Source organism: Physeter macrocephalus, chromosome 9, assembly GCF_002837175.3.
Source record: "Physeter macrocephalus isolate SW-GA chromosome 9, ASM283717v5, whole genome shotgun sequence".
Classification (NCBI taxonomy): Eukaryota; Metazoa; Chordata; class Mammalia; order Artiodactyla; family Physeteridae; genus Physeter; species Physeter macrocephalus.
In genome coordinates, this window is record NC_041222.1 from 43,011,386 (window position 1) to 43,037,028 (window position 25,643).

At 42.4% G+C, this 25,643-nt stretch overlaps 2 protein-coding genes across 4 annotated transcripts in view; both read right to left on the minus strand.

The window, feature by feature from the left end:
* PABIR1 (PP2A Aalpha (PPP2R1A) and B55A (PPP2R2A) interacting phosphatase regulator 1) overlaps positions 1-19,180 on the minus strand; it is a 79,204-nt gene extending 60,024 nt beyond the window's left edge. The window contains exon 1 of the mRNA XM_007107174.4: positions 19,151-19,180. The gene's annotated coding sequence lies outside the window, so the exon portion shown is untranslated. The remainder of the gene's footprint in view (positions 1-19,150) is intronic.
* The window catches only part of PIP5K1B (phosphatidylinositol-4-phosphate 5-kinase type 1 beta), a 453,566-nt gene that overhangs the window by 326,661 nt on the left and 101,262 nt on the right, over positions 1-25,643 (minus strand). Inside the window, exon 1 of one of the 3 annotated variants that reach the window (XM_024126862.1) lies at positions 19,151-19,354. The exons of 1 other annotated variant lie outside the window; for it this stretch is intronic. The gene's annotated coding sequence lies outside the window, so the exon portion shown is untranslated. Of the gene's footprint in view, positions 1-19,150; positions 19,355-25,643 lie in introns of those variants that run through there. One more of the 3 variants, XM_055087149.1, reaches the window with a different exon arrangement.

Sequence of the window (25,643 nt, forward strand, 5' to 3'; positions counted from 1 at the left end):
CATGCCGCGGAGCAGCTGGGCCCGTGAACCATGGCCGCTGAGGCTGTGCGTCCGGAGCCTGTGCTCCACAATGGGAGAGGCCACGTCAGTGAGAGGCCCGCGTACCACAAAAAAAAAAGAAAAAAGGATCCATAGGGGGCTTCCCTGGTGGCACAGTGGTTAAGAGTCTGCCTGCCAATGCAAGGGACATGGGTTCGAGCCCTGGCCCGGGAAGATCCCACATACTGTAGAGCAACTAAGCCCGTAAGCCACAGCTACTGAGCCTGAGCTCTAGAGCCTGCAAGCCACAACTACTGAGCCCACGTGCCACAATTACTGAAGCCTGAGCTCTAGAGCCTGCAAGCCACAACTATTGAGCCCACGTGCCACAACTACTGAAGCCTGCACACCTAGAGCCCGTGCTCTGCAACGAGAAGCCACGACAATGAGAAGCCCGCACACTGCAATGAAGAGCAGCCCCCGCTCACCGCAACTAGAGAAAGCCCACACACAGCAATGAAGACCCGACACAGCCAAAAATAAAATAAATAAAATAAATAATTTTAAAAAGAAAAGGATCCATAGGCTTAAGAGCGACAGCCTTAAGAGTGATGACTATGACGGTCATATCTATTTACTTGTTAATGATTGAAGGGTGAGTAAAGGAGGACCTTGCAACTACGAAAGAGTGACAGCCTTAAGAGTGATGACTATGATGGTCCTATCTATTTACTTGTTAATGATTGAAGGGTGAGTAAAGGAGGACCTTGCAACTACAACTGCAAGGAAAGTGCCTCAGTCGGGCACTAAAAATAAAAGTCACTATCAGGTTTAAGAGGCTCTACTTGCCTGGGCACCAAGTACTCCCCTCCACTCCCTCAGCTCTGGCCATTTGTACAGTTCCTCAAACAGGCCAAAGGAGCTCTGCTTCAGAGCTTTGCACTTACTATTCCTTCTACCTGGAATGCTTTTCCCAGTATAATTAACAGATATTGAATAGTTCACTTCTCTACTTCATTTAGATTTATGTTTGTGTTGGACTGAATGTTTGTATCCCCCCCAAAATTCCCATGCTGAAATTCTAACCCCCAATATTCTATTAGGATGTAGGGCCTTTGCAAGGTAATTGGGTCAAGAGGGTGGAGTCCTCGTAAATGTGATTAGTGCCCTTATCAGAAGAGACATGAGAGAGCTTGCTTCCCCTCTGTCTCTCTCTCTGCTCTCCCCCATATGAGGATACCATGAGAAGAAGGCCATTTGCAAACCTGGAAGCAGGCACTCACCAGACACATCTGTTGGGACCTCCACAAATGTTTGCTATTTAAGCTACCCAGCCTGTGGTGTATTTGCTAAAGCAGCCTGAGCTAAGACAATGTTCAATTATAGTCCCCTCAGAGAGGTCTTCCTTGACCTTGCTTTCTAAAATAACATTCCTCCACCACCACTACCAACAGTCTACTCCTTATCCTTCTTTATTTTTTCTCTACAGCATCTTATGTTAAATTCTACACAGGTTTTTTGTAAATGTAAATTCTACATCTTCATCATTGGCCTCCCCCACTAGAATGGAATAATCCTAGTACCTAAAACCATGTCAAGAGACACTCAAATATCTGTTAAATTATTAGTGAACTTAAGACAAGTACCTCTTTAGGAGAAAGCTTCAAAGAACAAGTCATCTTAGAATCAGTGAGCATGCACTGTATGTACTGTGGGGTGTTACACCCCTCATCCTACCATAAGACATCACATAGTATCATAGTTAAAAGAGCTGGTTCTGGAGCTGGACCACCTGGCTTTGAAACCTGGCTGTGTGGCCTCGAATAACATACTTATATCTCTGCTCCATGGCTTCCTCACTTATAAAATGATGACAGTAGTACCGACCTCACAGGTTGCTGTGAATATTAAACAAGTTAATGAATGTCTACTGTTTAAAAAATACCTAGAACGTAGTAAGTGCCCAAATAAGTGTTAGGTACCTATCAGCAATGACTGCCATTTTAGGGCCCCTCCTTCCTTTATACAGCTTTCTAAACATAGACTATTTCCCCAGTATTTCTTATTTTATAATATTCAGCTCTCACCTTCTACCTGTTTTATTTCATGTTGCTTTTTATCTTTATGATCTAATGACCAATATACCAATGATTTATTTATTTATTTTTTTTTTTGTGGTATGCGGGCCTCCCTCTGTTGTGGCCTCTCCCGTTGCGGGGCACAGGCTCCGGACGCGCAGGCCCAGCGGCCATGGCTCACGGGCCCAGCCACTCCGCGGCATGTGGGATCCTCCCAGACCGGGGCGCGAACCCGGTTCCCCTGCATCGGCAGGCGGACGCGCAACCACTGCGCCACCAGGGAAGCCCCCAATGATTTATTTTTATCAAAGAAATGCACGTATGAGGTAATGTATCAAATAACATAAAGGACCTCATGAGAGTCACCATTTCTTGATTTTCCTATTCCTGCCATTAGTTCCATTCTCCCAAGACAACCATTCTTAAAATTTTCTATTTTGGTCTCGGTTATCTCCATAACTCTTGATAACATGCTTAAATCTCTTGTTCTTGACTCATATCAGGGACTTTCCTCATACTTCCCTGGTTTCCATCTGAAGTTTAATATATATCATTGTTTTAATTCCTCTGTTCATTACCTTTGCAATTTTAAGTATTCAGGTCTTCATGTGTGTTTCCACCAACTTTTTTTTAAAGTAAAACTGTCTTTATTCACAGACAATATGATTGTCTCTGTAAAAAATTCTATGCATACTACAAAAAAGAAGTTACCAGAATGAATACATGAGTTTAACAGCTCACCAAATATAAGGATGGCAAATAAACACATGAGAAAATGCTCAACACCATTAGCCATTAGAGAAGTACAATTTAAAGCCACAATGAGCTACCCCTATACACCTATCTGAATATCTAAAATAAAAGACTAACCATACCAAGTGTTGATGAAGATGTGGAGCAACTGGAACTCTCATATGCCACCAATAGGAATGCAAGATGGCACAACTCCAGAATTCCACCAACTTTTATTTTTTTAAATTTTATTTATTCTTGGCTGTGCTGGGTCTTCGTTGCTGCATGCAGGCTTTCTCTAGTTGCGGTGAGCAGGGGCTACTCTTCATTGTGGTGTGTGGGAAATACTTATTTATTTATTTATTTAGGCTGTTGTGGCATGAGGACTTCTTAGCTGTGGCATGCATGTGGGATCTAGTTCCCCGACCAGGGATCGAACCCAGGCCCCCTTAATTGGGAGCCCAGAGTCTTAACCACTGGACCACCAGAGAAGTCCCCCCACCAACTTTTAACAACTATATGTTACTCCCCATTTTAGGAGGTGAGAATATTAGCACACTTAACTCTTTCCTCTGTTTCCACATTCTACCTTCTGTCAGCTATACTTTTACTCTGTTGAGGTTGCTACAATTTGCAATCTAGCCTACCAACATAACCAAGTCCACCATACTTAGTCCATAGTCGACTCTAAGGGCAGAAAACTGAGAAAAATCACCTGTATAATTATGATTATGCCAGTATGCTCACAGCCAGGCTAAGAAAGGAGTTAAGATTTTGGTCTCTTACTGCAGATCCCATGTCATGACTACAGATCCAATGTTGTTACCCCTACGCCAATGATGTTAAACTCTTTGAGTTCCCCTCACTTTTGATCAGGTATTACCTACATCAGTGACTCCAGTCAAACCCCTCTGCCATGTGATACAGGTCATTGAACTATATTTATATTACTAATTGAAGTTTTTATTAGCATTTGAGGAATGTCCAGTTAACCTCAAGCAACCTTAAGGATTCCACAGGTATTAAAAATGCTTCCTGAATGACCTCTAGGAGCTTCTCCTACTCCATCTAAATAGGCACTAATTGAAACACTGACCATCTTTGTATGTGAGGCACAGCATTAGGGGTGATAATGACCACCACATACCATTCAATCTAAACTGAATAAGCAACGAACTTGTTTAATACATTGAGCATCATGTCCTAGTTTGGACTCTATCATATGAATTATTTGCTGCCCACCAGCATTCGTTTTTTTTAAAAAATTGAAATATGGTTAATTTACATTATATTGGTTTCAGGTGTGCAGCAGTGATTCAATATTTTTATCGATTATACTCCATTTAAAGTTATCACAAAATAATGGCTATATTTCCCTGAGCTGTACAGTACATCCCTGTTGCTCATCTATATAATACAGAGTAGTATGTATATCTTAATCCCATGTCTCTATCTTGCCCCCTCTCCCTCTCCCCGCTTGTAATTACTAGCTTGTTTTCTATATCTGTGAGTCTATTTCATTATACACAATTGTTTTTTTTTTAGATTCTACATATAAGAGAAAACATAGTATTTGTTTTTCTGTCTGACTTACTTCATTAAGAATACTCTCTAGGTTTATCCACTTTGTTGCCAATGGCAGAAGTTCATTCTTTTTATGATTAAACGATATTCCACCACACACACACACAGACACACACACACACACACACACACACACACACACACACACACACACACTTCTTTATCCATTCATCTGTTGATGGACACTTGGGCTGCTTCCATGTCTTGGCTATTGTAAATAATGCTGCTCAATGAACATTGAGGTGCATGTATCTTTTCAAAATAAAATTTTGGTTTTTTCCAGAAGTATACCAAGGAGTGGAATTGCTGGATCATACGGTAGTTCAATTTTAAGTTTTTTGAGGAACCTCCATACTGTTTTCCATAGTGGCTGCCCCAATTTACATTCCCAACAACAGTGTATGAGGATTCTCTTTCTCCACATCCTCAACAACATTTGCTATTTACTTTTAGATAATAGCTATTCTGACAGATGTGAAGCGATATCTCATACAGTTTTGATTTGCATTTCACTGATGATTAGAGATGCTGAGCATCTTTTCATGTGCCTGTTGGCCATCTGTATGTCTTTTTTGGAAAAATGTCTATTCAGGTCTTCTGCCCATTTTTAATCAGGTTGTTTGTTTTTTTGATATATTTTGGATATAACCCCTTCTCATACATTTCATCTGCAAACATTTTCTCCCATTCAGTAGACTGTCTTTTCGTGTTGTTGGTGGTGTCCTTTGATGTGCAAAAACTTTTAAGTTTAATTAGGTCCCATTTGTTTATTTTGGCTTTTATTTCTTTTGCCTTATGAGACCGATCCAAAAAAAATATTGCTACAATTTATGTCAAAAGAGTGTTCTGCCTACTTTCTTTTCTAGAATTTTTATGGTTTCAGGTCTTACATTTAGGTAATCTGTTTATTTTTGTATATGGTGTGAGGAAATGTTCTAATCTCATTCTTTCACATGTAGCTGTCCAGTTTTCCAAGTACCACGTACTGAAGTCTTTGCTCCATTGTATATTCTTACATCCTTTGTCATAGATTAATCGACCGGCATTCTTTTTCTTTAACAAGTAAACATGAGTTTTGCTTTCTTCAACAAACCTCCACATCCAAGATCCATCCCTTTTTAAAGATGAGAGTATGTTGCTCTTCTCATCCATGCTGAGGGTGTGTTTAAATTCTGTAACTCTGATCAGACAGACTTTAGCAAAGAGTCCCACTTTCACCCTTGGCCTCTGGGGACGCGGAGGAGACTTCTTTTATGGGAATGCCATCACAGTAGATGCTACCACCTTTGCTTCAGATTTCCTTATCCGTGGGCTATAAAGGTGGTTGTCTGGAGCCTGACCTCCTTTCGTAATTCTTATGAAATAAATTCTCTAAAGTAATGTGCATGATGCTTTTTTTCTAAGAACCTCTAAGGCCATCATTCCATTTGGCCTCACAACATACCTTTGAACTAGGCCAGGAGCCAGTGTACAGATTCTCATTCCACAGATGAGAACAAAAAGGTACAAGAAAGGTCAAGCCACTTGACCATAGGTCACCAAAGTATCAGGAGAGGGACAGGATAAGCCAGAATCCCTGCTTCTAAGGGACAGATCTCTCACTGTACCCAGATTCAGCCTGTGCAAATGTATGTGAAATGTTATTTAAAAACACAGGAAGTACAACCCAGTGAAACCTGGAGGTAAACTCTGCTTGCAATAAGCAATGGTAGTTGTAGGGGAGCTGCCAAAAGATATATTCTCTTCCTCTGAAGTTTCAAATAGTGAGAATGATAAATGACAAGACTTCTGCACTGGTTTTATGGACTTTATTGCTAATTAAGTTTCTTTTTTGTTTGTTTAGTGAGAAACAGAAACTTCTAGCCACAAACTTATTGTAAGCAGGCACTTTCAATTTAGTTCAAGGGACCTCAACTGCTCTAAATCCTTAGAGAACTTGGAGTTGTTCACATTTTCCCTTATTTCTCTATAGAAGAATGAAAATAAACAAAAAGGTGTAGGAGCAGCTAGTGTGAAGGAGACACTGGAGCTGTCAGGCTGGGTGGGAAACATGAAGCGGGAGAAGATGTGGTCCCTGCTGTCAGGACTCGAGCCTGCGTGGAGAGCTAAGTGGAGAACAAATGAAAAGTCAGCCTTGAGGGAAAGTTCCAAGAGAGTGGTAAGAGCAAGAATGCCAAAGGGAGTGCATGCCCGAGAAATCACTCTTGGGCACGTGTGGGGATCAGAGAAGTGGGATATATGTGGTGTCATGAAAGCCTGATGCCATTTCCCTCAACGGAGAAGAAAACGGAAGAAGATTCAGTAAGAGAAAAATGTAATGAGCCAAGGTGTAAAGAAATGAAATTGCAAAGGAAGATCAGGGAATGATGTTGGTTCTCAGACATGTTCTCTTATTGGTCTACAAACCCTTCCAGAAGCCTCGTCTAATCCCATGGCTTTAATCACTGGCAAGAGATCATAACGCTGTCTCCATCCCAGGCCTCTCTCCTCACCTCCACACCCAAACATACGACAAACCTTTATGACTTCATTTCTTCCTATGTGTTGGGCTTGGTACAGAGTAAGAGTTTAAGAAATGGTAGTTGCTGTCACTACTACAAGGATGACAATGACGACGTTAGAGAACTAGGGCCAAACTGTGGATGGTCTTATGGACCAAACCAAGGCACTTAGATTTGGGGCATAACAAAGCATCTAAGGATTTGGGGGCATGGAGGTGATGAAATTATAATCTCTGGTAGCAAGTATTATAACTGACTAAAGGGGGAGAGAGAGGGAGGTACAGGGGCCATTGGGGAAGCTGCTACCATAGTCCAGGTAAGAAGCATTTAATATAGGAAATACACGTGAAAATGGAAGAGAACTTTTAAAAAAAATTCCTCAGGACTTGGTAGCTGCACAGAAACAAAGACGAGCAAGATAAAGATTGCTGAAATTTCAAAAGTAGGTTAAAAAAAAGAAAAAAAAGAGGGTATCTTTGATGAAAATCTAGAATTTGGGGAAGGAGACAGATTCAGGTTTTTGAAAGGCACAAGCTCAGATTTCATAATATAGGGACTTTTGACAGAGGCAAGAGTTGGGCTCACAAGAGCAGATAAGCAGCTAAGAGAGAGTGAGGCATGAATTATTAAATGGTTCTAAATGTAACAGACCATAAAGCAAGAGATGGAAAAAAGACTAAAATTTGGCCACGAACAAGGCCACTCATTGGGAAAGGAACATGAAGCAGCAGGAAGGCTAGAAGCTAGACTGTTAACATTTTACACAGGAAGAGGGACCTAGGAAGTTGAAGAAAAGACAGTTGTGGCTTAAGAAAATCATTCATTCATTCAATAAACGTTAACTGAGAGCCAGCTGCGCTGGACACTTTTCTAGGTGCTAGGCATACAAGAGCCAACAGAACACAGTCCCTCCCCTTGTGGAAGTTCACTTTCCAGTACAAGAGGCAGATAATGAAGAAAACAATAAAAACGGATTGTCAGGGAGTGCTGGCGACTGTCTCTAAAGCTGCTAGGGCTTGTGGAGGATACTTTAGACTCTAAAATGCTGCCAGGAGTCTTCTGACATATGTGGAAAGTGACTGTTCCTTACATATAGTTTGCACAAAATGAAATGATGCATCATGTTTACATTATAAATTGCCACGCAGGAGAGGAATTTTCTGAGAAACTGCAAAACTAAATAGTGAAGCCCAACTCCATACAAATCTTAAAAGCTGCATTTCCATTCAATCTTTTATAAACAAATATAAGCAAAGGCATGTTTCTCTCTTAATCCTTAGCATGAGAGACTGATTTCTCATTTTCCATAAACCTTCACCACTCTGCCTAAACTACATGTCTTAGGAAAAACAGTAAAGGGAGTCATTTAAATAGAGCTTGCCAAAGCAATGACGCTACTGTTTGTTTCCATATGATGAATTCATAAGTCTAAGAACACTCTGGCTCACATCACTTCTTAAAAACAAGTTAAAATTTTCATATGCACCTTATTTGCTTTATTGTAGGTATTAAAGTTAGTTTTCCAATAGAAGATGGACATCAGAAGTCCTATACAATAGAAGTTTCTATGCAATTTCTCCAGTGGGACATGAAATAACCTTTGGTAATTTATAACCTCCAAGGGCATAAAATATTAAAAATGAAACTCTCACCAAAACACCCATCAATTACCACTCTGTTTAAATTAAATAAGTCTGTGAAAGTGTGCTTTAGACCATAATGTAGTAAACACAAATATTTTATACAAATAAAAAAGAAACCATGAATATCTCAGCCTAAAAAGGAAGCACTTTATTTACCTGAACAGCACAAAAACAAGACATAAGAGAAACATGCTCTTTATTGGCCAGGGAACTAAGTGAATGAGAAAGAACTAAAGGTTGCTTCCTTGAGACCCTCCCTCGAAAACCGCTTTTTTCTTTCTTAAAATAAATTTCAAGTCAATGCATAAGATGAGTCTATTTGGGAAACACAGTTCAGACAATATGGGTGTTATCTGGCTCCCAAGATCACAACAGATTCTCAGTAGCAAATGAGTGAGTGAAGGGTTATCACTGCTGAAAGCCATAGAAATAGCATCAAAAAACAAAACAAAACAAAAAATCAAGAAAAGGCAGGTAAGATTTTCAAAAACAGCAAAGCGGGGCCGTTTGGTACAGGTGCAAAGAGCCTTGTATCCGTGAATGAATCTGAAAGCTATCACTTTATTACATTAGAGACACACTCTATGCTGTATAATCTTTTAAAGAATCAGGGAAGGTTGTAACAACTTCGGGAAAATTTTCTATACAAAAATTGGCTATAATAAATTTTTATTCTTAAATAAGCAAACTCTCAGCAATCAGGAGATTTATTCTAGAAGTAAAACAGCCTGCCCCAAAGTTCTGAGTACCTAAGAGTTCCCTGTTTTAAGCTCCTTTCATTTTGTGCTTGAACAGCCAGTTAAAATTGGCAGGCTTGATGTCTCAATGAACTTCAGGCAGAAAAAAACCACACTGTCAAATTGTTCTTGACATATTTTTTAAGTGAGGTCTTTTTTCTTAAAGTACTATTTAGATTCTTGCTAAAATAAATTATTAGGAACTTTAGGGTGAACAGTATATGAAAAAATGTAGCCCTGCCCCAGTTTAAAGGTCATAGTTCACCATTGTAGACTATTTATCCTATGTAACTGACAAGGTGGCTTTATGAGTTACTTTCCCCCAACGCCAAGCTCTATCAGATGCCTACTCTCCCAATTTCACAATGCTTTTTGACAGAAATTAGAGACGCAAGAGGGAGGGGATATGGGGATATATGTATATGTATATCTGATTCACTTTGTTATAACGCAGAAACTAACACACTATTGTAAAGCAGTTATACTCCAATAAAGATGTTTAAAAAAAAAAAAAAAACTTGCAGAGGGAGCCTTATGGAGTTGTTAACTCACAACCCTCCCTGAACTCACAGGGATGGAAAGAGCACTGGAGGAGGAGTCACACTCAGCTCCTCAATGAATGCACACCTCTGGTCTGAGCTTCTGCACAGGCAGCACTGGAAGGGACAATCGGATAGATCTGCTTTCCAAATTGCAGGTCTCAGCCCATCAGTGGGGAGTAAAGTCAATTTTGTGGATCATGATCAGTGTTTGGTAGAGTCTGGAGGTGGGATGGAACTTACCAGAAAATACTAGAGCACATTTCACACAGTATAGCTAAGTATTGCTCCATGAAAAGCTTTATTTTGAATATGTTATTTATATTTTTATTTTTATGTCTGTACTGGGTTTCAACATAGAATGTGCTTCCTAAAGGGCACTGAGTTGGCCATAAAGGGTTGTGTAATGGACTGAATGTGTTTCAAATTCATATTTTGAAATCCTAACCCCCAGTGTGATGGTATTAAAGATGGGGCCTTCGGGAAGTAACAGAGCTATGAAGGTGGGGTCCTTATGAATGGGATTAGTGTCCTTATAAAAGGGACCCCAGAGAGCTCTCTTGCCCTCTTTCCACTGTATGACGACACAAAGAGAAGTCAGTGGTCTGCAACCTGGAAGAGGGTTCTCACCAGAACCTGACCACGCTGGCACCCTGATCTCAGATTTCCAGCCTCCAGAACTGTGAGAAATAAATTTCTGTTGTTTGCAAGCCACCCAGTCTATGTTACTTTGTTTCAGCAGCCCGAACTGACTAAGACAGTTTGGTACTTCTCAATTATTTACAGTCAAGGGACACCAAGTAACTGAAAAAGCCACGTGCAAAGATTAAATGCATGCTTAGCTGAGGCTAATTTCTTTTAACTAGTTTCTGTAGGATCCTACAATCCTGCCTCGTATTCATCCTAAAAATACCTAGAACATCAAAGATAATGTTTTTGGCCTCCAACTAACTCCTTACTCAACAACTGCTCTTCTCTTATCTAAATAGCAGTCTCTGGTTCCTGTTAGAATAAGAGTACACCTCGGGATTCCAGACCACTCTAAAATCTTGGTATTCGGTGTGGGTTGGGCGGGTCCCTAGGATCACACTGGAGTCTTCATCCTGTCGCTTTAAGAGCAGCCGACTATAGTTGTGACGGTGGCCTGACCACATTCCAGGGAGCAAAAGCATCAGAGTAGGATGCTGTTTGGAAGAGTAAGTCCTCAGGCCTGTGCAAGAGTTCAGGGACCAAAATGTATCTGCTTCCTGGAGGGCCCGGCTGGGTGTGAGAGGTAAGGATCCAGCCAGCCAAGTCTAGGGTCCTCTCCAGCCATTTCAATTGCTCTGGCTGCAGTATGGATGATGGATTAGAGGAGAGCCAGGGTGGACTCAGGAGCCCAGGGAGGCAATGGCTAGAATCCAGCAGAGAGATGAGAAGCTGGACTAGGACAGAATCAGCAGAAACAATGAGAAGCAGACGGATGGGGGAGCTTTTAAGCAAGCAAAATCTATAGAAATGCATGATGGGTTAGATGTGGTGGATGAAAAGGACGGGGACAAGGATGGATCCCAAGTTTCTGCCTTGTGCGAGGTAGTGGCTAGTTGTGCCCATTACAGAGCTAAGCAATCTTGCAAGAGGATGAGGTATGAAGAGAAAAAATCAGGATTCTGGTCTTGGACACGAAAAACTTGAGGTGCCTCTGAGATATCCAGGTGCAATGTCAATTATGTAATCTAGAGCTCACAGAGAGGCCTAGGTTGGAGATACACATTTTAGATTCACTTGTGTCCTCCTTTTTTAAACTCTTGTACCACAACTACATTTCGAGGCACAACTGCATGAAGCAGAGAAAAGAATGTGGGCTTTAAAATCAGAAAAGCCAGAGATGGAACCTTGCCTTACTGGCTCTGTACCTATGAGCGTGTACCTGCCTGATTAGGTTTCCATTTCCTCCTCTAACAGCAAGGATGCTGCAGCCCACTGTCAGGAGCATGGTGGAGATGAAAGAAACAGCACTTGAGAAGGGCCTGGAACAGAGCAAGTTCTCAGCACAGTGGAGCCACAGCCATGTTTGTACTTTTTTGTATACCCCATGGCACCTGGTACTGTCCTGGCCAAGGGGTCCATCGGTATCTAGTATGTTGAACTGACTTGAAATATTCAGAAATGTCAGTAAGCCACTGTTTCCTAGACAACCACTAGCTCCCGAAATCATTCCTCCACCTGGGGTCCTACTGAAGCAACACCCAAATATAAGCTACGCATGGAGCGTGTCTTATCCCTCTTCAGCCACATCTCCCAGCCTTGGGAATAACCATCACTTGGCAGGGCCAATGACTACCCAGAGCTTTTATGTACTATCTAAAGTCCTAGATACCCAATCCAGTCATATGAAATTGTTTTCTTGTGATCCACAAGGATGTGAGAAAAGCCAAGACTGGCTTTATTTCTCCTCTGGTATTTCTAGTGGAGCAGGCAGATGGCACCCTCTCCATACATCCTGAAATTCACTTGGGAATACAAGCACTTCAGGAGGCGCAGATTTTGAGCAATGGATTTAATATTTCCTGCCAATATTGAGTGTGCATCAGAATCACCTATTGCCAGATTGCTAAACCCCATCCCCAGAGTTTCTGATTCAGCTGGCCTGGGGAACAGTATGAGAATTTGCATTTCTAACAAGTTCTCAGGTGATGCTGGTGGTCGAGGAGCCACACCTGAGAACCACTGTCCCGGCTTCTTCCCTGAGACCGGGCTATTGATGTTTCTAACATTTAAAGAAAAACCAGCTGAGCTTGGGAAGTTTTTACCTGGAGTGTCACAGGATGTTGCCTTGTATACTATCACTAAGGTGTCTTAATTAGGAATTACATATGTTTGGGATTTAGGTACTTTCAGACCTTATTTTAATAGTTTTGGAACATTTTGTCTTATGCTTCATAATTTCTACTTATCTGTTTTCTGCTATTCATTTTTTTTTTTTTTTTTTTTTTTGCGGTATGAGGGCCTCCCCCTGCTGCGGCCTCTCCCGTTGCGGAGCACAGGCTCCGGACGCGCAGGCCCAGCGGCCACGGCTCACGGGCCCAGCTGCTCCGCGGCATGTGGGATCCTCCCGGACCGGGGCGCGAACCCGGTTCCCCAGCACCGGCAGACGGACGCGCAACCACTGCGCCACCAGGGAAGCCCCTGCTATTCATTTTTGAGTAAATAAAATGTGAGAACTCTTTAAATAGAGATACTACTTCATACTCATGCCAGAACCTATTCACCTAATCAAGCACTGTTTCCTTCTTCTGGAGGACCTAGCTGTCCTTCTCATGGACCTGCCATAGCCAGCCTTTAAGAACCGTCTTCACAGCACAACCTGCTTGGCTTGAGTGACCTCAATGGTGGCTCAATTCATCTTGACAGGATGGATGGGACCTAGTCATTCATTCATTTACATGTTTACTGGGCACCTACTATATGTCAAGCACTTTCTTGAAAAACAGTGTTAACGAACCATGACGTCTGCCCTCAAGGAGCTTATAAATTGAGTGTGAATTTGAGTAGAGGTGATAAAAAATAAACAAGTAAAATACATAAATGTATAAGTATCCACTGTGATAGGTGAAGAAAGCATATGAAGAAGGTCCCCTTTAGGTTAGATGATCAGAGAAAGCCCCTAGGGGAGGTGACATTTAAACTGATTAACTTAGAGAAGCTTAAAGTCCATTCTTGTCTGTGTACCCTGAGCCAAATTCACTCTTAAGCCACCCTGGGAGCTTTAAAAATATGTTTATCTGATACTTATAAAAAGTAAAGAGAATAATACATTTCATACTTAGATTATTATTTCTGTTAAGGAAGAGAAAAAAAATCATTCCTAGGCATATTGGTTAAAAAAAAGTTGGAGGGCTGGGGAATAAATACCATTTATGATGTAAAAAGAAGGACCACTATAAACTATTGAAACTAATGTTTATCAGCCTGCCTGACATTTCTAAAATGGTCTCGAAAATAATAAAATCAGAATAATTATAAAACATTCCAAGGTTTGGAAGAGTGATATCATGTAAATTCATACATTGTTCAGTACACATTTATTAAATCCCCACCATTTCCCACGCAAAGTGCTAAGTTCCAAGAATACAAAGGTAAAACATGATGCCTAACCTTTCCCACTGACAAATATTAGCTAAACACCTATCATGCACTTACCGCTTCCTCAAGCGGGTCATGGTCTTGCTTCTTTTTATTGCTACTGTTTTGTTTCCTTACTTTATCAACAAATGTCATGACCAAATGATCAAGAGATGATTATGGTGGACAAAATCCTGGATAAACCCTGGATAAACAGTAAGGTCCTACTGTACAGCACAGGGAACTATACTGACTATTCTCTAATAAACCATAATGGAAAAGAATTTTTAAAAGAATATATATGTATAACTTTGCTGTATAGCAGAAATTAACACAACATTGTAAATCAACTATACTTAAGCAAAAAAAAGAAAATCCACCACCCAGTAAGTAGAATCTATTGCATTTCTTGTGCCAGTCTATGAAGCAAAGAAACACATTTTTACGGCTAACTATAACTTCCTCCTAAACCCCTTGCTCAGCATTACTGGATGGCAAAGTCTTAGATATCACCTTTCTCCTACAAAATAGAGGAATATTCTACAGTCCTGTGTCTTTAGTCCTGGGATTTTAGTTCCAACTCCAGGTAATTATACTTTCCAGGCCTCCAGGGCTTGCAAGCCCAACCCTTGCCTGAAGAACCTCTACTGAAAGACACACAAGCCCATTTTTAGTGGGAGCAATACTGCACACACAATGCTGTATAGTTCAATACAATACTCAATTTTATAACTGACTTTCTAAAACTCTTAGAGAAACAGGTCTCAAGAACTTGCTCACCCATTATGTCAACTCCCACAGACATACTGCACACCTATTTTTAATTCATCCCATAAACAACACAGAAGACTTTCTACAAGAAGAATACACACTTCATGGAGTTGTCCTTTTAAACAGGGGTTTGTTTTAACTTAAAATGGTAATATCAAGGAACTGCCAGTTGACTAGACATGTAACAACATCCCAATTATTATGTTTCAAATCTTCCCAAGAGTAACCTAATTTGGGTAGGATTCCTGTGTTTTCCTATATCATCTCCTTATACACCTCTGATGAAGTTAGTAGATGCAACTGAGAATGGAATACACAAAATCAAGCCTGGTTTCCCTGCCCTAATCTTTTATACTGAAAGGAACCTGACTGAATAAAATGCTTCATCAATGGCAGCCAATTTTGACTACACAGTACTTCAAAAATGTCATCAAGAGATTAAGTTTAACATTTGTTTAAAAAAAGAAAAATACTAAATAAAACAAAAGGCTAGGTTTCCTCCCTCCCCGATTTCCCTGGCATTTAGAAGAACTGCCATAGATAAGTCCACAAATGAACAGCTGAGCTACATAATGTACAGTTCTAACTGGGCAGCTTCTAAAAAAAATAAAATAAAAGGACTCCTTCCAACCCCAGTTAATGTACTTGATATAAAGAGAACATGTTTCTGCAACAAATACATTTCAGGCTTGATGTTTTACAGAGTAACTAATGAAGGCTCCAGCCACAGGAAAAAAAATTATTTTCCAGCATATTAAATGTTTTGACTCACCATTTAACAGAAGTACAAGTAAAATGAAAATGCAAATGAAATGTATACATATTTATGACTTTACCAAGGTATGACAAGGCCACCTTTGGCTTCTGGCTTTATTAACCAGGAAGAGAAGCCTGGAAAACCACCATACATTTGTATTTCTATTCAAATAGTTCTCTCTGCCCAAGCACTGGTTGGAGTAAAGTATTAATTCTGAGTCCAGGGACATATATAAGCCAAGAGAATCACAGTGAATGGATGAAAATGGACATTGTCTCCTTAATTATCTGCTTGGACAAGAAGATATAAAAATATAAACACTAAACAATGTTAAAATGTGACAACTCATTAATTACTAGTAAACAGAAATTTTCTGTTAACCTCTATGATTTCTAGAAGTCAAAAATGCACTTTCACCACAGAACCCCTAGCAAAACCTTGAGTAAGAACCTTAAGAATTCCATGTTAGCCCTGGTCCTCCTGCTAAACATCCGTTCGACCATGAGCAAGTCAATTCACCTCTCCAAGCCTCAGCTGTCTTACTCATAAAAGGTGTGAGTTTCTGAACTAGTTAATATTTGAATTCTTTATCAGAAAGAAATCTACCTCAATCCCCAATGGCTGAATCTGTTAATAATATTTAATTATTTGTCATCATACTTCTAAAGGTAAAAACACTACTTTTGTGCATATAGGATGAAGGGGTGGAAAGAGAAGAGGATTCTTAAAGGGAACAGAAACTAGGTTGGTTTTGTTAATTAGGTTCCCCCTCTGAAACCACGAGCCAGTATTAGCACCTGCTGAAATCTACCCAAATATAAGAGTGGTTGGTTTCATCTCAAGACATACTCTTTCAGAAAATGGCACAAGTCAATTTCTAGGAATGTATATTTCAGCCAGTTACACATTACTAACAACTAAAGGAGCAGGGGGAGGCAAGCAAAAGAGCATGACACAGATGATGTGAGTCTACTGTCTACACAGAGAAATAAAAACTCTTCTTTATATGATGTATTCAGGAAGGAGAGACACGAGGGGCACCTGCATCTGCCAGCTTCAGGAGGCATACCTCTTGTAGGTAAATTACCTTATGGGTCAGCAGATGCTGGGAATTTACATGATAAGATGCTTTCTATGTTTTACAGCATGTGTTTTCCTTATGAGTGATTTCATTCCCTCCTTCACTCAGGAACTCCTCATTAAATACTTACTATATGCAAGCCCCAAAGCCAAAAAAATAAATAAATAAACAAAGGTATGAGTTGACTGTCTGGAATATTCAGGTGAATCTTGACATTTATTTTAGAGTAGTTCAGCCCCTGAGAATATTTCCAAATCAAAAAATAATACTAAACAATACAGATGCTAAGCTAAAGTGCACTTGGAATTTTCTCTCCCTTCATTAAGTGGTATGCGATGAAGAGGAACGGGGGAGTAAACTAGAATACAGGTGGAATAGGTTATTTGCTAAATCCCTTAGTTAATACAGGGTGAAAAATTTCTCTTTCCCCTAGAGAAAAATGATACCACTGGATTACAAATATATTGATAAGCATTATAGAATGATAAAACTAGAAAGAGAAAAATAATACAAACCTCTTGTTTTATATGTGGGAGACGTGAGGCTCAAAGGTGGTAGAATTTGGTCCAGGTTATACAGCCAAATATAGTGCCAGAACTAGAACCCAGGACACCAGCAGGCATGCTTAACAGTCTCTGGTGTATTGCATGTATTGTATCCCATGATGTGTCCTCATTGCTATCACAAGTGGAACAATGGCATAATCTACAAAGCAAAGGACTAGACATCAGGAGCTGAGCTCTAGTCCTGTAAGCTACTAGATTAGACACTATACTATAGAAAACTAATCACTTGTCTAAACCTCAGTTTCCTCATCTGTTGAGATGTGAACAGTAATTCACAGTAAGACAGTACAGACCACAGTAAATGCAGAAGTCTGGCCATTGTAAAAACCTTATACAAGTACAGAACTAACACTGGGTGATGATAGTGGTGGTGGTGGTGATATCACCACCTGAAATGGTGGTGAACCCCAGCTTCAACTCTAATTCCAGCCACTTGTTACCCCGATAAGTCATTGAACTTGTGAGCCTCACATTCCTCCTGTGAATATATGGTTAATAATCTTTGCCCTGCCTCCCTCAGAAATGGACAGAATTAAATGCTTTTCAGAGAGTACTAAAAAGCAATTACAAATAGCAAGGCATTGATGCAAACGTAAGGTATTATTACCAAACCCCTCTAGTCTTAATTCGGACAAAAATGTAACATGGTTTTATTATTTATTTTTTAACAGTTTTCCTCCTCAACTAAGACATCATTATGCATTCAGTCTCAGACTTACCAGCTTTCTCATCAGTCTTCCTAAGTCTCCAAAGAACGCACCATTTCCCTCAGCTCAGAGATCATGTTTGCTGCTTACTCAACTTCCCACTGGCGTGGACTTGACTAAGAAAGGTTTTTTTCTAGGGCCCTTTCGACTGGAAACGCTCTGACAAAAGCTTCCATGAACACTATTCTACTTCATCACGTTAGAGGGGTAATGAATCCAACCCTTTGGCTTTTCTCCACTCCTAACAACTGCAGAACACTTCAGCCTTTACATAGAATGAGACAGAAGTCTGGGTGGATGCTTTTCATGGGAGGGGCAACAAGGGTTACCCAAACCCACGCCCAGTAGTATTGATGGGGAGACTGCTGCTTCTTTGCAGGAGACTAACACATTCTTAGGCCCAACCGGTCCCTCAAGGGTCATTCACCTTAGAGCTAGGGGCTCTGGCAGGCTGAGAATGTCATAGAAAAATAGTAAGGGCGGGGGCCGGTATTTTGGGTCTGCAGTACGCTGCCTTTAACAAGGCATCAGAGTAACTAGCATTTCCTTGCTGAAAAACCTGATTTCAATTGATCAGAAGAAAGAATTCATCAGCCTATCCAAACAACTTCTCTGGAACAGGTTTCTAGCCAACCACGCTGGGCACCAGAGACAAGTGAGCCGGGGGTGGGGGTTGGTAAGAACTGACAACAGGCTCATCTGCATAGATGAACGATAAGCAGACATTTGTTGTCTGCTGTTTTGGTGACTCCTGGCACCGGTGTGGCAAATCAAACCCCAGCATTCTCCCTCTCCGGTGCCCCACACTCCCACCCCCCTCCCCAGCTGCTGAAGCGTCACGTTGACGGGGCTAGGGGAGAGAAGCAGGGGAAATGCAGAAGTCGGTTGCTGCATTTAAGCTGGAACCATACCGCACCTGTTCAAGCCGGCTCCGGCGCCAAAAATGACCAAACACTGACTCGCAAGCCCCTCTTGAGATCCCAGGGGCGCCTAACAAGTTTTCCCCTGTTTAATACCGGGGAAGGGTGGTGGGAGATCGCTCTTTCTGCAGCCAAACTCAGCTGGCTCTCATTAAAGGGGAGGGGGCTCCTGCTTAAGTGAACCCAGAGTGATCCCCGAGTGTCACTGCGGCTCCGGGGATCCGGGTGGTGAGCGGGTGGGTGCCCGCGGGGAGCGCGCAGCCGTGGCCCGGGGGAATGAAGGTCCCGCTTCGGTGGCCACACGCACCCCCTACACCCTACCTCCAGCACAAGGCGGACAAAGTGAGAGCGTCGAGAGACCTCCAGGATTCATCCGAGACTCAGAGCCCCCAAGCTCGAGCCCAGAAAGAGGGTCGCGGGAGGAGGGGCCGGGGACGCGCAGGAAACTTACCTCACCCGGACAGCATTCGGGCGCCTCCGGTGTCGAGACCAGTTGCGCCACAGTCTGCAAGTTATCGGGACGTTGTCGCTTCCCCCGGGCGAAAGGAGAGCAGTGCAGGCGAGGGGCGGGAGGGGCGGAGGGTTGGCGGGGCGGGGCCCGGGCGCAGCTCGAGGAGCGGGCAGGTGCCGGGGCCCGAGCCGCGGGGCCAAACTCGCCCCCGACGCGCCTCGGCGGGGGCGCGCGGCTGCGAGTGTGCAATGCGCGCGCGCCGCGGCGGGTGTGTGTCCCCGCTTTCCCCTTCCTTCCGCGCCCGTCCTCCGGCCAGACTGAGCCGCGAGCGGCCGCCAAAGCCCCCGCCGCTGCGAGCGGCTCCACAGCCGGGCGCGCTCTGGCCGCGGCGCGTTCGGGGTCGGGGGCTGGGGGCCGGGGGCCGAGGAGCAGGGCGCCCCCGGGCTCGGGCGCGGGTTCCGGTGCAGAGAGCGAGGCGCGGAGACAGAACGGGCTGCGCGGCGGCCGCCGCGGCTCCGGGAGGCTGCAGGCTCCGCCCGCCGGCCGCCCAGGCTCTTCCCCTTTTCTCTCCACCCCCTCGCTCCATCCCCGCACGCCCTGCAGGGAAGGCAGAAGGGTTTGCAGCAGAGGCGGCGGGAGCCTCCGCTGCAGTCGGACTAGGCGTCCGAGTCGATGCTCGGGGACAAGGCGCTCCGTCCCGCCGCCGCGTGCCTAAGACGGAGAGCGGGGCTGGGGCGGGCCCCTCGATCTGGCCGGTTCCTCCAGGGCTCCAGGGCTAGCCAAGGGCTTCCTGGCGGTGCTCAAAGTCTTGTAGCCCCGGAAAACAGGGCTGTTAGGATAGGGCTCCCCGCTTCTTCAGCGACACCTGGTCGCCTGCCCTCTGGAACTCTGCTTGTGTCGAACCCGCACTTAAGCACAGGTGTCCCCTTCACCAGGAAGGGACAAGCTAGTCTGAGGACAGCAGGTGTTCCCAGGAAGTAAGACCTACCCAACAGGTAGAAGTGGGTAGGCGAGGGGTCTTGGGAGAGAGAAGGTTGGAGGGACGTTAAGCACGGATAGGCGGTGATGGGGGTTCGGGCTAAATCTTACTGATAGCACTGAGTGGGCGTGGGGCCCTGGTAATCTCACCTGACGCCAGCCTAGCTGCGGAGAGGGCACGGGCCAGGTCTAAAGGACTCTCTTGCGGGGGGTGGGGTGGGGAATGCTATCATGGAAGCTATAGCTAAATGTCCTTAATTGGAACCGAAAAGGGAGCGGATCTCTCCCAGCTGAATCTAAGCAAGTGGTATTTCTCACCCTCACCCCTTCCTCCCACCTTACCCTTATTTAAAAAACAAACGAACACTCTCATGGGAAATGTGGGGTACATTCTGTCCGAGCAAAGCCAACATTTCATGGTCCTTATCCTCAGATACCACCGGCTTGCCAAGCCAAAATGAATTTGTTTGAAAGGATACTCCGTCCCCTCTTTTTCAGTTTTGAAATCCTTTTTTTACCTCCACCTCCCACATCAGCTCAGAATGGAGTGCAATAATTCCTTGGTAACACATATCTGTTAGACTGTTTTTCCAGCATACTTCTTCCAGATGTGTCTAGCCATCCCTGGGAGTTTTAGGGCATCACTTTTTTTCTTTGTTTTGGGGGTTTTTTTGGCATCGCTTATTTAGGACCCTGTGACTCGTGTCTGGTTTTATCTTAGCATCCTAGGCTCTTCAAAACTCAGAGCAAGAACACAAGTCTAGTCCAGCATGCTCACTTTACAGAAGTAAAAACTGAGACCCAAAGACATTAAGTGACCAAAGGGCGAGAACATAGGTTCCATGACTCCCAGAAACACTGGACTAACAAAGTTCAATTGGGGGTCTAATGAGAGACAGGTGGAGGAAAGAGAAACAGATCAAAGAACACTTCATCTGCCTGGTGTGAATCACTGTGCAGAGGGCAGCAGCACACTGCTGTAAGTAGCAGACTGCCTGGGATCTGCGGATGGTAATCCCAGTTTCTTCCCTGCTTCTCAGACGTTTGCTCTGAAATCCAAGGTGTAGAAAACAAACCTGCTTCCCAGAGAGGTAGTGATAAGTGAAAATGCAAAGTCAGTTCTCAATATCTCCTGGGAATGCAGAGGAGGTGAAAACAGGTAAAACCAAACTTAAAACACAGTGGATCAGAGGTGGTCAGACATGCTACATACAAATGGATGCATACACGTGTATACACACTCCCCCTTTTCCATTAAGAGCCAGTTTGATTCCCTTCTGTAAAGCACAGATGCCAACAGGCTTCAGTTTCCAGAAAGAAGTCACAAAGCAGACTCCCCACTGTCTAGAGAGCTAACTCTTATTAAACAGGATTCTAAGGAAATCTGCCAAGAGCCTTAAGATCATCATTACTGTAAATTAATTAATGGAACAAGGGACCACATACCATGAGACCTGATATTTCTCCTTGATTCTATCTCGAAATCTATCAACAGGAATTTGGGAAAGTCACCTTCTATTGGAAATAAAACAGTATCACTACCATTAGCAATAGTGGCTTGGCCATAAAATCTGGAAATATTTAAAAATCAGGTAATGCTTATCTAATTGTTTTACTTGATTTCGAGTATAATTTCTCCAATTGATTTCAGATCTTAGTCCAAAATCTTAATAATGCTATGTAATACTCCCCTATGAGAAACATGCATAGATTTCTTATGGTAGATTTGATAGCATTAATGGCTCCAATTAATGACCTCCCTTTATCCAGGTCCTTTCCTTCTAACTTGTAGTCTCCTCCCACTCTGTACTCACCCACATGATTTACTTTGGTCAGTGGAACAATAGCAGACTTGATGTAAATGAAGGTTTGAAAAATGTTTGTGCAACAAAGAAATACCACTACACATCTATTAAATTGTCCAAAATCCAGAACACTGACAGCACCAAATGCTGGCGAGGATGGGGAGTAACAGGAACTCTCATTCATTGCTGAAGGGAATGCAAAATGGAATGGCCACTTTGAACAATAGTTTTTCAGTTTCTCACGAAACAAAATATACTCTTACCAGGTGATTTGGCAATCATCCTCCTTAGTATATACCCTAAGTAGCTGAAAATTTATGTCCATACAAAAACCCTGCATGTGGATGTTTATAGCATCTTTATTCATAATTGCCAAAACTTGGAAGCAACCAAGATGTCCTTCAGTAGGTGAATGGTTAAGTTGTGGTAAAACGGAATACTATTCAGTGCTAACAACAAAAAAGCAAACAAACAAAAAAGAGCTATCAAGCCATGAAAACACATGGAAGAAACTTAAATGCATATTACTAAGTGAAAGAAGCCAATCTGAAAAGGCTGAATATGGTATGATTCCAACTATATGATATTCTGGAAAAGCCAAAACTATGGAGACAGTACAAAGATCCGTGGCTGTTAAGAGTTGGGGGGACGGAGGGATGAATAGGCAGAGCACATAGTATTTTTAGGGCAGTGAAACTACTCTGTACGATACTATAATGATGAAGACATGTCATTATACATTTGTCCGAAACCTTAAAATGTACATCAAGAGTGAACCCTGATGTAAACCGTGGTCTGTGGTGATAATGATGGTGTCAGTGTAGGTTCATCAGGTGTAGCAAATGTGCCCTCAGGTGGGGCATGTTCATAATGGGGAGGCTATGCATGTGCTGGGCCAGGAGGTGTATGAGAAATATCTGTACCTTTCCCTCACTTTTGCTGTGAACCAAAAAGTGCTCTAAAGAATAAAGTCTATTTTTTAAAAATTGTGTGCATTTCTGTTTCTGTTCTTAGAATTCTGCCATCACCAGGAGAACAAGCCCCCTGGAGGATGAAAGACCCTGTGGAGCAGAGCTGAGTCATTGCAGCTGAGGTCATCCTTGACCAGCCAGCCCTCAGTTGACCGCAGAGGTACAAACAAGTTCAAATGAGATCTGCCAGGCTTGGTCCATATCAGCCAAACCTCCCACCCAGCTCATAGATTCATGAGAAATATTACATGGTTGCTGTTTTCAGTCACGGCTTCAATTAGTTATCTATTGCTGCGTAACACACCACCCCAAAACTCGTAGCCAAAAACAACCACCATTTCCTATTTCTCATGAGTCTGTGAGTCAACTGGGCTCGGCTGGGCATTGGCTAGGGTCACTCAATTGGTTGCATTTAGGTGACCGCTGGCAACTGGACCAAAGGGGAAGGTCTGAGAAGCCTTCACTCACACATCAGTTACCTCCATCTGCCTCCCTCCGACCTTTCGCTTTCCACGTGGTTAGCTTGGACTTCCTCATGCCATGTGGTCCTTTCAGCCTTGTCAGACTTCTTGCATGGCAGCTAGCTTCTCAGAGGGAGGAACTGGAAACTGCCAGTCCTCTTAAGAACTGAGCTGGGAGGTTCTAGAACATTACTGCCACTTCATTCTATTGGTCAAAGCAGTCACAAGACCAACCAAATTCAAGAGGAGAGGGAATAGACCCTAACTTTTGATTTGAGGGGCAGCATGTATGTACAGGAATTAAAGGGCCTTATCACAGCCGTTTTGGGGAGACTACCTCACCTCCTAAGTTTTGGAGTGGTTGTTCTTTTAAGCTATGGAACTTTGGATTAGTTACAAGTCCTTTCTGGACCTTTCTATGAAATGAGGGAGGTTGAGTTTCTCTATATTGCTAATGCATATTTAACTTTTCTTTGGTGATGTCTCAAGGGCAAACTGAAGTCCAATAAATATCTAAAAAGGAGTTGCCAGAGGGAATTTGGGGCACATTGGTCAACGATGGGTACTTTTAGCAGTTCATCTGTTAATTATTTTTCAAGAAAAATTTCTCAAGATGCCACATGAAAGGCATGCATTGCCTCCACGGACATCAAACAGTAAAGTAGAGGATGCATCCATCATGACTCCTCAAGGATCATCTTTCATAACATTGTCTTGTCTTCACTTTCTAGAAATTTGATTTCTAAGCAGATAAGAAAAGTTAAATGCTTAGCTGACTCCCCTATATAACTTGAGGTGCTCATTTCAGAGGGTGTGTTTACCCGTGGGACCTTATGCTCTCTAATTTCAGGTTTGCTCTTAAAATTAGCAAAGACTTGAGAACCTCACCCCCAATTCCCTTCCATCTCTTCTTTCTCCCTGTACCATCTTCCCTTCCTCTAGCTATGCTTTCTTTTCCTGCTGCATCCTTTCTTCCTTAACCCTATAGCACTGAACTAGGAGTCCTAGGCCTGCTTAGGACTGTCCCTGCAACAGTGAAGTCTGCATTCTCTCTTGGCTTCATATTTCTTGGATTCAGATTCATGTCTGTATCATGAGATGCTCTGAAAGGTCACAAGCCTGACAGTCTATGATCCTTAGATGCTTCTGAAATACATACAGTGGCAAGGCTTGGAGGGGGCTGAATATTAAGGACTCAGAACCCTTTAGAAGGGGTACACATGTGTCTCAGCCCTTCTCAAGCAATTCCCAGCACCTCAGTACTTTTCCCTAAGGTTTTTGTTTGTTTGTTTCCTTGTTTTTAATTAGAAAACATGCAACTCTACCAGCTACAAGCCTTATCTATTTAACTCATTACTCTTTACCCAGAGGTTGGTATCATCCTAGCTCTCAAGACCAGCTGATGTTTTATATCCTTTAGCCAGAAACAGTATGAAAACTGGAGGCCCAGTGTTAGCAGGCATTCAGGTCTGACCCTAAAAATGTTTCCCCAAATACCTGGTAACTCATCTAAGAAATATGAAAAAGAGCTAAGAAAGATTTCCGTAACAAATTTATACCAAAATACAAAATTATATGCATTGAGATTACAATTATGTGGAAAAACATGCGCATGAACAACTCCTGAAAGAAAACAATTAAAAATTAAAGTGCTTGTGCTAGGGTAGGGGAATTCTAAGATTAAAAAAGTTTCGATGTTATGTTGTTTTTACATTTTAAAAATGCATATGCCATTACAACTTCTAATTTCTGTTGGCCTGTGCAACCTGTTTTCTGTTGAGTTCAGTTACTCCTTTTCTCTTCAATGGTTTTTTCTTGTTAAAAACAGACTCACATGCATACCTTTTCTAGGTGAATGTTCACCTTGCTCAGAATTTACAAAAACAATGTAAACTTAAGTGTTTGATTTGAAGACTGAACAAGAAACAAGAGAATATCAGAATGAAGGGAAGAAAGAAGAAAAAATAGAGAACTAGTAGGATGGCACAGAGAACCAAGCGGCATTTAAGAAAGCAACCTTTTCGTCCAGGTTGTCCACTTTATTGGCATAGAGTTGCTTGTAGTAATCTCTCATAATCTTTTGTATTTCTGCAGTGTCAGTTGTTACTTCTCCTTTTTCATTTCTAATTCTATTGATTTGAGTCTTCTCCCTTTTTTTCTTGATGAGTCTGGCTAATGGTGTATCAATTTTGTTTATCTTCTCAAAGAACCAGCTTTTAGTTTTATTGATCTTTGCTATCATTTCCTTCATTTCTTTTTCATTTATTTCTGATCTGAT